Here is a 15,257-nt window from a genome sequence, read left to right as displayed (position 1 = left end):
ATAAAAGGTGAAATGGCTAGTGAGGGGGAGTCTAGGACAATGAAGGTGGGGACTGCCGCTGTTTTTATTGTAAGTTAGCGTTTGCTTTACGTCTATGTTTCTTTGCCTAACAAACAACATGCTGCAGGCTTTATTAAAAGATTTCAGGGATTCACTCAGGCAGAAGTTTTTGCTTCCTATAATTAGTGTAACAAGAATCTGGTCCTTTGTTACATAATTATTCTTGAAATCATGTAACATAATTTCATTTAAAATATCTTATATATAACCATAATGCTACTTTATATTATAAGAGAAATGCCCTTGAAAGCCCTGGTTTTGTTAAAAGAAATATGGTTTGTGCTACATGAAATGTTCTTTATTTTCCTAGGTGCCATGATCCATCTGGATATCAAAATAGAAGTTGTTTTACATAGGTGTGTGTGTGTGTGTGTGTGTGTGTGTGTGTGTGTGTGTGTAAAACTTTATCAGTATTTTTTTTTTCCTTTGAGATAGGAGAGGTGTAAAGTCACAAGTTGATGACAGATCACACATTCTACTATGACCAAAACAACAACAACAACAAAAAACTATGAATGAAGTCATGGAACTATGATGCAATAATATAAGAAACCATATTAGTTGGCTTCTTTGTCCCTGTGTCACCTCAATATTCCTTTAGTTGTCTGTTGGTGGAAAGTAAGGTTGTAGAGATGTTTTTGTCTAACATACTACAGGTTCCTGGGTGCCTAAATACAGCAGTGATGGTGATGATAGTGTTGTTGATGATGGGGGCATCATACTTCTGCTGGGCATATGTCAGTGGGTTCTTTCCATACAATAGTGATGGCCTCAGTGGTAGTGTCATCCTGGGGGATCAGTTCTCTATTTTCTTAATATTGCTCTTAGAATCACTGCCTGCAACACGTCCTTCAGAGGAGTCCAGCTCTTGACCAATACCTCTGTGGTAGTGTGAATTAAGAATGCCTCCTAGAGGCTTGGTTACTTTTGAACATGTGTCCACCAGTTTATGGTGCTGTTTAAAGAGGTTATGAAACCTATAGAGGATGGAGGCTTGCTTGAGGGCATATATCACTGTGGGAAGATCTTGAGTGTCTATATCCTCACTTCATTTTCTATTTGCTCTCTGCTTCCTGTGTGACAAAAAGTGACCAGCTGGTTTTCTACTCTGGCTGCCTGCTACCACGCCTTCCTTGGCATTACAGATAACCCCCCTTGACCTGTAAGCCAAAATAAATGCTTCCTTCTATGAATTGCTTTTGGTCAGGATATTTTATTACAAAAACAGAAAAGTAACTAATACAACCCCTATGTAGAGCAACAATGAACATGACAATTTACCAGGCTAACTTCACAATGTGTCTTCCTTAATCCAGACTCAATGCTTGGCTAGTCTCTAGGAGGATTGTACTCAAGGACTTAAATTCTCTACACCCATTTTCATGAACAAATTTCTATTCTTACTCAGGTGCTTTCATCTAGAAGTTTCTTCATCTGGAATCTCCCTGCTGAGGCTTCCCAGGGGTGAAGTGGAGTGGCAGCCTGCAAGGATGTCTCCTGCTCACATTCTAATTTTCTGTTTCCTTTCCCATTCTAGGGCTGGAACTTTTGTTTTAAGCTATGCCCAGCAGTGAGACAATTCCCACATCCATACTGATCCACTGTTTGTCCACCAGACAAGTTAGCACTATTTATTTTACCATTGCACAAAATGACTGAAGACTTGATAGTGTTGCACAAACTTTTTCTGAGCAAACAAAACATAAGCATTTGTCTACTTACACCAGATAGGACACCAATGATGGAACAAAGAAACAATACTTCTCAGATTTATACTGAGGAAGTCAATGAGTTGATTGGGCTTCCAGGAGTGTGGGCAAGGGTTAATTGACAGCAGCATGGATGGGAGTTACAGGAGTGTGAGTGACCCTGAAACAGTTTTATCATTGAAAAGTCTCAGCCCAGCATGGATGGTGACATCTTCATAGATGCCTAGATGGAGTTTCTCTTTCAGTTTATGTTCCAGACTCTAGTTTAGCATCCTGTGAGACTACATATGGCTGAGGCAAAATTACATACTACTTAATGGGGGGCTAGGAGGAAGTGGTTGTAATTTCAGGAGATGATCTGACTGCCTTCCCCACCCCTATCATGAGAAGCTTGATCTTGAAGGTGTCTTGCAGGTAATTACAGCTGCTTTGATGAAGATGGTAATGGCTATAACACTCAGAGATAAGCATCCCACTACAGAGAAGAGCTCCTGTCTTGGATTTTTGCTCTAATCTATTCTCTGCCTATAGCCAAGCTGAGTTCCCAACATAGGTGCTGTGCCACCCAGTGGCTTTTCTGAAGACATCCTGTGTAAATTCACTTCTGGCTTAAAGTACCCAGAATATTTTTTTTTCTTATCTGTACTGAACTTGAACATTCAGATTTATCATTTAATTTTTTTATAATTAAATTTGTGTTGAGACAGTTTCCCATATGTGTCTGATGCCTACTGACCCTTCCGATCCTCACACTCCTCTGTCACCTGTCAACACCCTTTCTTCCCACAAATCTCTTTCTCTTTTTCTCATGTTCATACTATTCATCTTGCTCTGTGTCACACTGATACACTGAGATTGACCAGGGCTGCCTGTATGATCATGAGTTTGTAGCTATCTGTTGTAGTCTAGTAGGCTCAATGGTTGGTCTATAACTAAAGATGGTGACTATTTAAAATGAAGTTGTTTGGGTTCAGTGGCCGGACAGCCTGGAAACTGCATGACAAATATTTGATAAAACTAACTCCTTGAAATCAGATATGGCAGCTATGGAGTCAGAAGCACTACAGAAGGAGTTCGATGGATAATATTTGCTGCTTTCAAGCAAGGACCAGAGAGAGGCGAGCAAAAAAAGGAAGGAGCTATTTTAGAAGCAGAGATGAGAAGGATATAAGTCTGTGAGGGTGACTTTCCCTGGCCATGGTGGGCATGAATATTTACTGACAGCCAACTGAAAGTGCCAATTGTTTCTGTGTCTCAGACTACAGGAAATAAAACTGTGACCTCAGCCTCTTTAAAAATATTCTGAGAACAGACAATAAAAGCAAGATTAAAGACACTGCTTTGGGGTGCTCCAGATGTCCTTGTCATGAACAGAAACCAGTGAATGACATATCAAAATGCAGAATACTAGTTACTGCTAGTTCTGATTTTTGAACTAGACAATAGAGCAATGACTTGCTCTGAGAAATAGTTTCAACTAACAATCATTTCCAATTTAACTACATTATTTTAGGATTTAGAGATGATAGAGATGTGTTCTGCTATTTACTAGTTCATAATTCATAGAGAGAAATGACTAGGAAATGCATCTCCTAATATATCTGGAACTTCAGAAGGCTACCTGGTACTTCTCAAAAACATTTCAATGTTTTCATATTTTCTTAGTGTAACAAACTAAATTTTGAGAAATTATACACTTAATTTCTGCAGAGTGGTTATCAATACAATACTAATGTGAAATGTTAATAAAAGGGGAAATGAGACATGGTGTATATGAGAATTCTTGTCTTGATGTATCATAGTACAGGAGTATGTGCATCCCCCCTGACACACATGAGGGTATAAATATTTTAGCATCCATGCCAGATTCTTGGTAGGGCTTCTGCTAAAAGAATCTATTTGGTTTTAGGACAAGAAGACTCTCGTCCTTGATAAATGTCAGATTAATTTTAAGTCGAATTGGGCAAATTTAGTTTCCCTGTGATTCATTTTTGTTATACAATTTAAAAAAATAAAGCAGATAATATATTTTTTTCTTCTCTCCACCATAGAGACTGCTTTTTCAGAGCAATGTCCTCCTCTTGTATAGGCAGTGCCCTGTGATCTAGAATAGTAATAGCTTCAAGATGACAGCTCAGGAAACATCCTAAACATCTCACTAAATGCACCCAATTTTTGTTTCCTTCTAAATAGCAGAAGCAGCTCAGAGCAAAGGTCTAATCATTGAGCAGAATAAAATGCTTTGATGGCACATACCTTCTGTTTTTATTAGAACTTACTGGCTTGTAGTTTATGTAATCATAACAATGGCATCCCTGCAAACAAATACCTGGAGATGTGCAAAGCTTTTTTTGCTGTGCTTTATCTTCCTTAATATTCACATTCCCTTAGGAGGGAAGTATCCTTACTTCTAAATGAGAAAACTAAATCTCTGGAGAGTGCAAATATGTCGATTAAGGTCTCCTATTTAATAAGTGGATAGCTGGATATAATTCCAGTCAGCATGGGCTGCTGACTCTGAGCTTCCTGCTAGGTTATAGTACTTGTTATTTACATACTGGTATTCCTCAATTGCATTTGAATTCCTTGTTAATAAAAACTATGCTCTAATCATTTTATTTCATGAATATAGTTTAGAATAAATTTGGAAGAGGAATATACAACATTTGTTGTTACTTTTCCCTCAACATATAAACATGGTTGCCTCACTTAATTATATATAAGAACACTAGTCCAAAATACTTTCTGTTTTCATTTTTTTAATGATGTGTGATTGTATGTACCTGGGTGTGGGTATGTGTGGGGGCCCAAATTACTCAAGGTCAGAGAATCTGAGCTTACTTTACCCAGCAGGGCTGCATAATGGCATGATTTGGCCACAGGCATGGTTATCAGGTGTTTTGAAGGCTTTGCACTTGGCTGTATATTGTACATTGTGATTTTATCTTGAAAGGGAGAAGTCTTTTGCCTTATCTCTTAGCATTGTACAAATACCCTTTGGAATAAACTTTGAGGTGACTGGATATTGGTCCATGGCCCCCTAAAGCTATCCAGTGTCTCTGTCTTTGTTATCATCTCCTTCTATCTTTCTATCTAATACTTCCTCATTCCTCTCTCCTTCCCCCAAAAACCCTTCCACAGGTCAGAGCTGGACTCTGGCATGCTGTGGATATCGCTCTGTGTAAATAAAATGCTGATTGGCCAGTAGCCAGGCAGGAAATATAGGCAGGACAAGCAGAGAAGAGAATTCTGGAAACAGGAAGGCTGAGTTAGGAGACACTGCCAGCTGCTGCCATGTACCAACATGTAAGATACTGGTAAGCCATGAGCCATGTGGCAAGGTATAGATTAATAGAAATGGGTTAATTTAAGATAGAAGAACTAGATAACAAGAAGCCTGCCACAGCCATACAGTTTGTAAGCAATATAAATCTCTGTGTGTTTACTCGGTTGGATCTGAGCGGCTGTGTGACTGGCGGGTGAGAGAGATTTGTCCTGACTGTGGGCCAGGCAGGACCAGAAAAACTCTAGCTACACTGGCAGGCTCCCACAGGTATGTACACATGAGTACAAGTAACTGTAGAGACCAGAACAGTTGTGTTTGTGTGTATCTGTGTATGGGTATGTGCACCTGAGTACAGGTGCCTATGGAGACCAGAAGAGGTCTTGGATATTCTGAAGGCACAGGTTGTGAGCTGTCCAAGGTAGGTACTGAGAATTTGGGTCCTTTGTGTGACAGCAGTATGTTCCCCTAACCACTAAGCTATCTGGCTAGTCCACATTATTATTATTATTGGTGTGTGTGTGTGTGTGTGTGTGTGTGTGTGTGTGTGTGTGTGTGTGTGTTGTGTACATGTACACACAATTTGGGTTTGGGGCGTGAGTGCCACAGCAGATGTGTGGAGGTAAGAAGACAGCCTGTGGAGCTGGATCTGTTATTTTACTTTTATGTGGGTTCAGGGATGAAAACCCAGTTGCTAGGGTCATGCAGGAAGTGCTGTTACCTACTGAGCCATGTCACTAGCCCAAACATTTTTAACTGCTTGTCATCATAACTGTCGTGGGACACTAATTCTGCTGGAAGTCTGCACTATATAATGTGCTTACAGAATTATATAGAAGAAAAATTAATTCTACTTGAAGCCAGATAGTATTGCATATAGCACTGAAACTCACTTGTGTTGTGGTCTTTTATTACTGTGTGATATTCCCTGGGCGATGAAAGGCATCCTTGACCTCTTTCTTAAAGCCCAAGTAGAGGAGAGGATGCTTCTAAGAGCCCTTCTGGGAAAGCATATGAAATTATTTTTGTCTATGGAGCCTACATGATGATCTTGCTGCCTAAAATCCCAAGGCCCATTTAAATTGTTATGAGCTATCAGACAGTTCCCTCTTACGAGGAAGCAATGTGGTACATAATAACGATTTTATAACTGAATATTTATTTATCAAGATCCATCGGGTTTGTTTAATGAAAATTATATGTCAAGAGCCTGTAAATTTATCTGCACTCTACCCTCATAAAATGGATCTTGCCTGCAGTTCCGTTCTCCCTTCATCCGAATAGATGTTTTATGATCACAGCTGTGATGTCCATTACATCCTGCCTTCCTGATAATCAAAAGAAGACATTTCCTTTGATACAGTGAGTAATGTGCTAAGTGATGTGTATCTACAAATTTGGGAGAACTCCCAGCCAAATCCAATGCCTGATCTATTGTCCATGGTTTCCTGTTCTCTCTCCTGGCATAGAATAGCAATTCACTGCAGTTCTTTGAACAAGCTGAATGGACCGTCTTAGGTCTTTGTGACTTATATGAACTCTAACAACCTTTTGTGATTACCTGCAATTATAATGTTCTGCATTTAGGACTCATAATGAAGTTGGTACCTAAGGTTTCTGAGGGTGCTGGATAATAAGTGAGCAGTGTGAACATGAAGCCAACTACCCCATTCCTAGTTCCTGTTTTGCTCCTAACTTGTTCTGTGGCACTGGGCCACAGAACTTTATTTCCTGGTAGCTTGGATTCCACCCATGTACAATGAAGGAACAAGGATGTGTGAACTCCAAAGCTAATATTTTATAGTTATAGAATTGCATTGTAGGAACACAGAACTATAGGGCACACCCCATCCTTTGTGTAGACTTTATGAACTGATTTCATTAATAATAAATTTGAATTACTGTAACTATCTGAGTTCTAGAGGAGAAATAACTGTCTGAAAATAATATATGTGCTTAGATTTAGATTTGGGAAGATTTATATTAAGGAACACATATAAGTTTGATTTTGTGTGGAATTTTCACAGAAGTAAGTTAAAATGAAAAACCAACAGCAGATAGCTGAAAGAATTTATTTGACACTCCCATACTTAAGGCCCAGGGAACACTGTATAAGATGGACAGAATGACTTTAAGACCCAGAGATCAGGGTATTTGATGTGAGAATGTGTCTCCTAGTAATATCAGAAGCTATACCCATAAAGTATCACCATTATGACTGCATAAATGTGAGTTGAACAAAGAGAACATCATGGACCTTGCTAAAATGTATGAGGAAAAACCCACAAGGCTTCAACCCTACACAATGAATGATAAGGGAACTGAAGAAGGCTTGGGGCTAGAGAGGTGATCTTCCAAAGGGAAGAGCGCACCAACTGGTTGCCCAGTGCCAAGCAGTCAGCCCTGAAAACCTGCATACAAGTAACATTGTTTGGACTGAACAGGTTATATTTAGAAACATGTATGTGCATATATGCATGCAACAACAATTAGTGAACGAAGAGGCTATGAACTTGAAAGAGAGCCTACCTGTTTATTCAGTTGACTTTTTGCCACTGAAGTCCTCTTTAAGGCTGCAACTCAACTGCTGATTCTGAGAGTGTTATAAAGGCATGCCCAGAATTTTCTATAGCCTGTCTTGAAGAAACATATTTACCTGACAAGAATAAACCTGAAAACCCATTTAGCATAATGCCTCACAGATTCTGTTCCAAATGCCTATTCTTAATCTACAGAAGTTTATTGAGGTGTATATACTTTGAGTCTAGTTCATTTTGACGTATAATGTTTTTATTTATCTGCAAGCTTTTTTAATAGTTAAATTTATAAACTTAAAAATAAAAAAATAAATAAGTTTAAACAACAATAAAATTAATCACTTGGAAGGTTCAAAGTGGAAAACTACCTAACAACTCATAAACTGTAACATGTGGGGCTAAGGAGTATTGGAGAAACAAAGCTTGGGAATGATTTTGTAGTTGTTGATATAAAAGTAGCTTTTAATCCAAGGCAGGAAGAGGAGTAGATATTTGAATTAAAAAAAAAAAAAACTGAAGGAGGTGAGAGGAGAAGGCATGCAAATACCCGAGGGATGATGACTACAATGACCAAATCAGCTGCAGAGACCCCACAGATGGACCCCATTTTGGTAAGTTAAGTATTAATGAGACTAGCATGGCTGAATCAGCAAGGATACTAGAAAGCATAGCAGGATAAGGTTACTAAGAGTAAAGGTGACTTAGAAGGTCATGGATTGGCCTCTAAAGAAATGGAGTGTATTGAAAAGAGACGTGTCACAGGAAACAATGGACGTTGTGCTAACAACAGCATCTGGGGTACAAGACAGAATGCTCTTAGAGTGACACAAAGCTTGGTGTGTCAGGGTGATGACAGCGAATTATTAAGAAGTTATCAGATCCTTGCTATCTTTGAAGGTAGAATCTACAGGGTTGGCTAACATTTTATATATTTAGTCTGAGTAAGCTCAGAGTTAATGATTCACCCTGGATAAATCTAAGGCTTTGCCTTGAGGACAGGTGAAAAAGGAGTGTCATTTAATGAGAGGAGGCAGTCAGTGGATAGAGCAGACTTAGGGGAAGATTAAAGTTAGAATTTCATCTACAGTACAGTACCTCTGCTCCCACATACACAGTTTAGTTTTCCATGGTTTCATCAAAGCACAGCTAGACATGATCTAAGCATATTAATTTAAAAATAGCCCAGATATCAGCAATTTATGTTTAAATTCAAACGCAGTTATGAGTGACATGATTAAATTGCACAACATAGTCTGTCCTGCCTGAAATAGGAATCACCCTTTTGTTCATGTGACTATATTGTGAACAATATCTGCCCATTAATAGTCATCTCTACAATTGGATTGACTGTCATACATTATGGTACTGTGTTCCAATATTCCTTATCTCACTCAATACACAAAGTTCAAGGGTACTAAGGCTACAATTTGAAAGATGCCAATAGAAAGAGGTAGCAACCTTCCTTTAAGTGAAATATGAAAATTAACAATGTTGAGAGAAAACAATTTTATGTTGAGTTGTGAAGATTGACGATAAGGAGAAATTTTCTAGATGTGAAATTGTGGAGGAGAAAGAAAAGTGTTTGTTTTACTGTTGTAGCTCGTGGTGTAGGAACTACAGTCACAGTGTGATACATGCTTAGTTAAGATGGAAAAGACAATAGAATTGTGGGTACAAGATATGAGTAGACAATGTGTTCTGATTGACATCAGCATGTCACATCAGAAAGCAGTTTGCCTCTACAAGTCTTCATTCAATGAGAGTTCCCCCAAAGTGAGTGACAATAAGCCATTTACATAAAGTAAAGGATGATCACACAGATTCAGAAATATGTGTAAACTCAGAAATACTAAATATACTCAGGAGGCAGCATCTGCCTTTGATCAGGGGCACATGCTCACATTTCTAGCAGGGCTGAAATTGAATAAGAAAGAATAGCTTCCAATCTGAGTCTTCAGTTGTGGTGCAAACAGGCTTTTATGGTACAATATATACTCATCAAATACAAAAGAGGCATCAGAGTATAAAACATGGAAGGGCAGGTTCACTCTAGTGCTATGTTCACATGATAAAATGAAACATAGTGCCCAGATGAACAATCCACATGCTCTCAAAAGAAAAGCAAAAGTTAAATTTTGAGAGTGAGAAAAATTCATATAACTTGATTATGATATATCTTGTAATTATTTGATTCCATTAGTAGTTATGGCTGATTTCTTACATTGTCTGATTGATGAATTAAATTCCATACAAGGGGATTTCTAGGAAAACTATAGTATATATGATAGCTCCAGGCACTGATTGTGTATCTTGGAACACGTATCCAATGAATAAGGGCAGACTATTCTACTTCAAATGTATGTGCTTTAAATTTAGAATATTTTATCATACATTCAGTTTGAGGTTTTTAGGAGGAAGTCATATAAACAAATACCTCAATCTTTCCTATAACCTTTCAAAGTAGGTTTTTTTAAATTATGGTCACATGATGGTTATATAGTTATTATCTTGTTTATATGTGTGGTTCTATTCTCATTATATTTAAAAGTAGAGTAAATATTTGAATCCAAGCACCCTGTGTCTAGAACCAAAAATCCCATGTTCACAGCCATGTTCATCACTATATTGACTCTGGCACAAGAAAATGTATAAAATTATTGTGATTGTAAGAAAAACAAATGGACACATAGAAGTTTTTTAGGGATTGTCACTATCGATAATTAAATAGTCATATAATATAGGCATTTATGTGATATTTTAACTCTAGTGGTAGAATATATATATATATTCTATGTGCTCTGGGTAAAGTTTTATTCATTAAACCACTTATTAATTTTCTTTCTCATTCTATGGGTTATTGAGCTCCTAGTGTATAGCAGGCATTGAAAAATGAACAAGACCATAGCTTCTTCCTTCCATTAACATGTACTTTAGTGGAAGAGAAGAATGTGTGTGAAATAACCTCTGCAATTTCAGAAGTCAACTATAAAGAACTATGAGCAATAGATAAGAAGTATGAGGGAAGCAAGTCCTGAGTAGACGGAAGGTTGCCGGACGTGAAGAGTGAGGGAGACATATGCAAATTTCCTCAAGCTAAATTGTATGGTAAGAACTTTGAAAGATTCATAAATTTCTTAACTGTATCTAAAACATCCTTCCTCTGGGATGACAGAATTTATTCTTAACTGTACCTAATACATCATTCCTCTGAGATAATGGAATTCATTCTTAGTCTTTAAGGTAAGCCAAAGTTCCTTACCAGAAGTACAGTTATGGTCATGCACTTGAGTCTCATGTCTATGACTTTTAGAAAATAATGGGGTGTCTGACATAAACAATGCCAGCCATTTGATTCTGATTTAAACCATGTCTGCCAAGGATTTTCTGATTTTCTGCTTCTTTAGAGTATTGTCAGCTAAGCATCATTCATTGATAACATCATGGAAAATTGCACAAACACAAAAAGACTGGTGAAGATTTATAGTGTGTTGCATAATAAGAATTTAAACAGTAAAATAATGATGCTGATAATTCTTCAGATTGTTTTAAGGAAAAACCATTTCACATAAACTATATTGAGCTCCTCAAAACTCTGTGACAAGAAATCTCAGTCTTGAGTGTTCAGCAGTGCCAATTCAGGGAGATTTTTAAACATTTAGCATTGGGTACCACCAGCTAAATAAAAAATATCAGAATCTTTATAGTAAAAAGGATAATTGAAAAAATTTATATGTTTATGAAATATGGCCAGTCTTCATGATCAGAAGATCAGATCATACTATTTTCATAACATACACAAAGAAACAAAACCAAAATGATTTAAAAAATGATGTATATTACTAACTCACTGATTCTTAGATCTCTCCATCTGGATTCATCTTTTAAAATCAATTTTTCTATTCTTTTTGTTTCTTTATTATTTTGAAGCTCATATAGTATAACACACATACACACACAAATTCTGCTTGGAATTTCTACTTCTGTTTAAGATGTAGAATGATGCAAAGACCTTTCACCCTGACAGTGAGAAAAAAACATCATGGGATAAGTTAAAATAATAAATATATATTGATACAAACAAATGCCAAACCATCTATATCTGAGAGAGAGAGAGAGAGAGAGAGAGAGAGAGAGAGAGAGAGAGAGAGAGAGAGAGAGAGAGAGAGAGAGTCAATTCCTAAGTAAGGATGGGACAAGAAACATTTTCACATCTGAGGGGAATATTGGCCAAGGAAGAACACTATCTGTTAAATGAGAAGAAACTAGCAGGGCTATCCACTCTTTCTGTAACTATTCCATATAGTACTGAAGTCTCAGCTAGAGCAATGAGACAACTGAAGGAGATCAGGGATACAAATTGGAAAGGAAGAAGTCAAAGTATCTTTATTTTCAGATGAATAATAGTTACATAAGTAACCCTAAAAACTCTACCAGGGAACTCCTACACCAGATAAACACTTTCCGTAAAGTAGCAGGATACAAAATTAGCTTACAAAAATCAGTAGCCTTTCTATATACAAATGACAAACAGATTGAGAAAAAAAAACCTTTGGAAAACAACACCTTTCATAATAGCATTAATAAAATAATACAAAATATCTTGGGATAACTCTAACTAAGCAAAGGAAAGACTTGTATGATAAAAACTTTAATATACTGAAGAAAGAAATTGAAGAAGACATTAGAAGATGGAAAGGACCTAGAAGCTGCTTCCTTGTTTCCTTCCCCATAAACCAGAAAATAATTATTTTCACCCTTGATAGTGATTGCAGTGCATTGAGAGAGATGTCACATTAAAAGCTGGGTCCAGAAAATGGCTTGGCAGAGAAAAAGAGACTCTGCAGGCCACTTGCATGAATTTTAGTGGATTTCCAGTTAATAGTGCTTGGAATCATCCCTGTTCTACTACCTGCTTGGAAACTGTACCCAGAACTTCTATCCTTGGTACTAATGCAAATGCAAACTTTGGCCTCAGAGCTACTTTTCTAGAATGGAATCCAGAAGCAGCACTTCTATGTTATCTTTGTGGTTTTGTCAGTAATATAAATGTAATGTTTGTGCTCTCATGTTTTTTTTTCCAGTCTGAATAAACATAGGAGGGAAGCATCTTACTCCCCCATTATGCACACAGTAGCCCACCTGCTTTTGACACACAAGGTTCTGATGGTCACTTATGAAGGAACAATAGAAAGACTCTTAGATAATTTTGTAGAAAAGAAGAAAGTGTTTACTTTTAGAAACATACTGTGCATTGATCCAGCTAAGGATCTCACTTTGAAAATCTCTCTTCCACATGGGACTTTCAGTGGCCACCTCTGTCATAATAAAGGTGACTCATTCTGAGATTGTGTTCTCAGGGTTTGCAGATATTAATGTCTCAGCAATGTTTCCCACAGAGTCAAGTTAGCAGTGAAATTATCCACAACTATGGTGAAATTCTTTTTCATCTCATTACATCTAAAACAAGAAAAAGCTACATGAAAGCCCAGTGCATATGCCTTTTTAAAAAGGGAACATTTTGATTTTCCTTTGAACCTTAAAAACATTTGTACAAAAGCTGTGAAAATCAGAGCTGAGAGGAGATCATCAGTGTCAGTGCGGCATCGAATCTGATACTCATTTCTTCTTAGCAACTCACAATCAAGGCCTAAGCAGACCCCTTTCTGTTTAAAAGTGTGTGCAAATTGTAATCAGGACAGACCCTTGGAGATCCTCACAGGAGTTGAACATATATGTCTATATTTCAAATGTTTGTTCACCAGTATTAAAATTCCTCTCTGCTATCATACTTAGTCCTAATTGGATGTGATATCCAGGCTCCATATCCACTCTTCTAGGTAGTTATCCTTAACAAATGGACTTCTAGACTTAAACATACTGTACGTCTTTATGACTTGCTACTGATAGATTAGGACTTCTATTATTCTCTTTCTCTTGGTTGGGCTGACATTATTTCCTTTCAGTCTGAGTGGTGATTATCTGCTGAAGAAGTCCCTTAATTCAACACAAACCACTAAAGGAGATCCAAATTTGTAAGGTAGGTTTATAAACAAATTTAGTTTTTCCTGCTAAGCATACACCAGCAGAGGGATTAAGGGAAGCTGGTAGAGCAGAATTCATAATGAACTTCCATAGATTCATTTTAGAATTCAGATCTTTGCCAGCTAATGTGTCAGATAATGTATCAATAGACCAGGGAAGATTAAAAACACCATCAGGATGTGACCCAATGTCAGAATGCAAACAACATCTACTAGTAGTAATGTTTTATCATGTGATCTCATCTAAGTGAGGCTGAATATGTGTTGTACACCCCATGGGAGACAAATTTGTTCATCTTTGTGAAGCACTACTCTCTAATGTGGTGGATTTAGCAAGCTCACACCAGTCTCTGTCACTGTGGTTGTATTAAAACAGGCTAGAACCTGGATGTGGAGGAATTAATTCTCTAAAATCTTGATTTGTTAGACATAAATTGTTGATGACATAGAAAGACCATTAGCTTAGCCGGGCGTTGGTGGTGCACGCCTTTAATCCCAGCACTCGGGAGGCAGAGCCAGGCGGATCGCTGTGAGTTTGAGGCCAGCCTGGGCTACCAAGTGAGCTCCAGGAAAGGCACAAAGCTACACAGAGAAACCCTGTCTCGGGAAAAAAAAAAAAAAAAAAAAAAGAAAGACCATTAGCTTATATGCCCTGTGTTCTAGTCCCTATTCTTATAATAGAAGACTTCTGTCATTGTAGGGTCTTATAATTTTGTCATTATGAATGCTCAGGATTATGGAATATGTGTGTGCTTTCGATTTCTCAAACTATTAAATCTCAGACAAAGTAGAACTGGCTATATATTCTTTAACACATAGTACATTATTGTAATTTAGTCATGTAAGTCATGATGTCTTTTTTAATCTAATTAACTTTTATTCATATATACATATGCATATTATCTATCCTTAATATAAACTTGCACCATGTAACTGTTTGGGTCAGGGTTGGGACATAAATACAATGGTAGTCTCATAATGTTATGATAAACTGAAAATTTCTATTGATGCCATAGCTATTGTAAAGTCATTGTACAATGTGTTCCAAGCTTGTCTGATGCTGATACAAGCTGACCTATGGTGCTGCCTACAAATACATAAAGCTACATAGTAGTAATGATAATAAATGATCATGAATGGTTTCTGTTGTATATTTCTATCATCATTTTTAGACTGTATTCCTAGTTTATTTTTTAAGAGTTTAGTATAATACAGTTTTGCCAGTATCTGAATCATTTGTATGATTTTCATTGTCTCTTGATTGCATCAAGAGGCCATGTTGAAGACTTCCAGTGAAGATCAGAGGTCTCAGCTTTCATAAAGGTGTAAATTTCATCTCCAGTACTTCAAAAAAAATAAGAAAAGAGAAAAATGTAAATACCTTGTTAAATGAGTCTTTTGTAAGACTATCTTACATGTAATGTTCATACAAGATCAAGCTTACTAAATAAAGCGTTTCTGAGGTCATATCCCTGTTTGACAAAGGATAGATGGCTGTATATCCACACCATCATAAAACATATGGTTAGATTTGTGTTGTTTATATTTGCAGAAAGTGTTGCGCAATAAATCTCACCACCCGTTCTCTCACTTCTTGTAATGATTTTAAGGTTCATTACCATTGTTG

This window comes from Peromyscus maniculatus, chromosome 1 (assembly GCF_049852395.1).
Source record: "Peromyscus maniculatus bairdii isolate BWxNUB_F1_BW_parent chromosome 1, HU_Pman_BW_mat_3.1, whole genome shotgun sequence".
In the NCBI taxonomy this organism is placed as follows: Eukaryota; Metazoa; Chordata; class Mammalia; order Rodentia; family Cricetidae; genus Peromyscus; species Peromyscus maniculatus.
Note: the sequence above shows the minus strand (reverse complement) of the source record.